Source organism: Apteryx rowi, unplaced genomic scaffold (assembly GCF_003343035.1).
Source record: "Apteryx rowi isolate R43461 unplaced genomic scaffold, aptRow1 scaffold_480, whole genome shotgun sequence".
In the NCBI taxonomy this organism is placed as follows: domain Eukaryota; kingdom Metazoa; phylum Chordata; class Aves; order Apterygiformes; family Apterygidae; genus Apteryx; species Apteryx rowi.
Genome location: NW_020450739.1, coordinates 672,062 through 674,633, shown reverse-complemented (window position 1 = coordinate 674,633; position 2,572 = coordinate 672,062). Strand labels below are relative to the sequence as shown.

General features: G+C 37.0%; 1 protein-coding gene across 2 annotated transcripts in view; it reads left to right on the top strand.

Moving 5' to 3' along the window:
- The first annotated feature begins 1,236 nt into the window (after positions 1-1,236).
- The window catches only part of RYK (receptor-like tyrosine kinase), a 43,199-nt gene continuing 41,863 nt past the window's right edge, over positions 1,237-2,572 (top strand). For both annotated transcript variants that reach the window (XM_026078563.1, XM_026078562.1), the window contains exon 1: positions 1,237-1,359. The gene's annotated coding sequence lies outside the window, so the exon portion shown is untranslated. The remainder of the gene's footprint in view (positions 1,360-2,572) is intronic.

Genomic DNA, 2,572 nt, shown 5'->3' with positions numbered 1-2,572 from the left:
GTCATTACCTCTGTGGGTTTTTTTCTTTTTTTCCTTCTAAAAAAGCATTTCATGCTTCCCTAAATTCTTGAAATAACTTCAGGATGCCTTAAATGCTGTCTTTCTAGAATCATAGACTCTCYGGTTTTCTTAACTTTCTAGCCATAATAAAAATAGCTCCGTTATTTATGTTCCCAATTGTACTGTGAATGTTTTAGTTGGACTCTGTCCCCTCTGCACAGCTCATACTTGGAGCATGCACCTGTGTCTGATTTGCCTAGTTATTCTCTTAGGATGTCAATAAATTGCTGAGCCTGGATTTGCCTGGGAGGAATGGAGGAAAATGCTGTAGATAAGACACAATGGTATTGATTATAAAGGCAGTATGGTTTTGTACTGAGATGGAGCTGGCATTAATTTTACAGCTGCAGGGGATGGGGTTAACTTGCACCAATGGCAAGCTGTAGGGTCCTACCCTGTGTTCAGGGTGATCTGGAAATATGCGAAGCAAAAGATAAAGGGATTTTCAGTATTCTTGATATTGGAGCATGCATCTTGTTTAGGAAAATGCGCTTTGGTGTTCTTTAGTAAATAGTTTCCTGGGTCTCTCAATCTTCTAGGTTTTTTATAAAGTTCACAAAGCAAATGGTAGATGTTAAATATTAGTGCTGTTTGGTGTACAAATGTCACTCCTCTGATTACACACTTTGTCTTCTGATCTAATTATGTTGAAGTTAATTTCATAGTGCTTATGTTTCTTGGCCTAGTTAGTTAGGAGAGTGCTCAAGAAATGAGCTATTACAGGAAGAATTACCTGCAATTAAAGAATCGATAACCCAAAGCAATATATTTTGTGTACCCAATTGCAAATAAGAAAAAAAATTGGACCCTTGATTCCCAGGAGAAGACAGGGTGCCATTCATGAGAGTCTGTAATCAATTTTTGGGGGAGTTGTATGAAAAAATGTTATCTTTCCTTCCATGACATTCCAACCTTTGTCAGTTTATTGGGCTGTAGCATCTCTCTGAAATTGCTGCTTTATAAGAATTGGAAGCACTCTTGTGCTGAATTCTGACATAAACACTGTTCTCCAAACCTGCTGTTGAGTTTTTGGGCTTTAGGAAGTATGTGCTTAATCATTCAAAAAAAAAAAAAAAGTGGAGGTAATGGTAGTGAGAGTTGTTAGTTATAGCATGTGTTACTGTTAGTTCTGCTTTTCCCTGTCTTACTTTTTTTTTTCTTCCTGCTCTCATTATAGGTCTTGATGCAGAGTTGTATTATGTGAGGAATGATGTTGTTAATCATTATGCGTTGTCCTTCAATCTCTTAATTCCCAGCGAGACCAACAATCTTCACTTCAGCTGGCATGCTAAATCCAAGGTAAGCAGACGTCATTTCTGTTCTGTGTTTGAGTATTTGGTATGTGATTTGTAAATTCCCCCTGTTGTAATTGAATGGCTCTTTTTTTCCAAAAATTATCATATGCTAAGTGCAAAATAATTATTATCCCAGGTTCTTTATTTTTTATTTATATGATCTGAGGCAGTAACTTAAGATATTGTATATCCAAACTGTCTTTTGCTTGTTGCAGAAAGGTTAAGCACTTCTTTTGAAGTATTTTACACCTATTGCTTCAGAACAAAGAAATATATAAGTTTCCTGGTTATGGAATATCTTTTGGTGGTGAATTGAACACACAGAAGAGGCAGCCATGTACTGGAGTCTCTGGAAACATAACCAAATGTAGAGTAGTTGTGTTCTGGAGATTCTTGAAACACATGTTTGGAGGAGAGAAGAATCTATAAAACTATGGTATAGGGTGTTATTACTGAGTCCTGGTTGAAGGGACTCCTATTTCAGTTAGTCACCATTGCTGGAGCATGCAGCAACAGCTGTCATAAAGGTTGCATATACTTTTACATTTTGAAGGACTTTTGGTTACTTAATTTCATCTAGAAGAGTAAGTTTTTATCTGTTTAGTCTCTGCCAAGGGTTTGGTCTTTATTTCTAAAACTGGAGCAATGGTTATTCTTCTCTTTTTGAGTAAGACCGCAATAGAAAGCGGTAATATTTAACAGCTTATAAGTGAAATGTCTGAAGATACCTTCTGCTAGTGTTCTTCCTTCTCAGTTGTTGACTTATGTGAATTTTGGCCTGCAAAGGTGCTGCGTACAATGCAAGCCAACCCTTTTACTGGATATTGTAGTCTAACTTCTCAAGCAGTAGATAGTGTACTCTGAAGGTCAGTCACTTACCATTTGTATACGATCTTTTAAGGAACCTCATCACTGTTACGACTTGAGCTATGAGCTACGTTTGTCTTCTATCCTGGTCTGAGTTTCCTAAGGCCTGTGGCTGAATTTTTAATAGGAATTTTTGAGCTTCTGTAGCCTCAGTTCAATTACTGTGATTGCATCATTGTTTATCTTCAGTCAGAATAATGCTGCCAAATGCTTATCTTGGGGGGCTAGCATAGTGCAGTTTATAGTGGCTCAGAAACTGGATGGCATTTCTACTCTTGACATCTTGCCTGAAAGATTACTTAGCAATAACTTGATAATATAAGTGCATCTTATTATATTTTAGAAAGGAG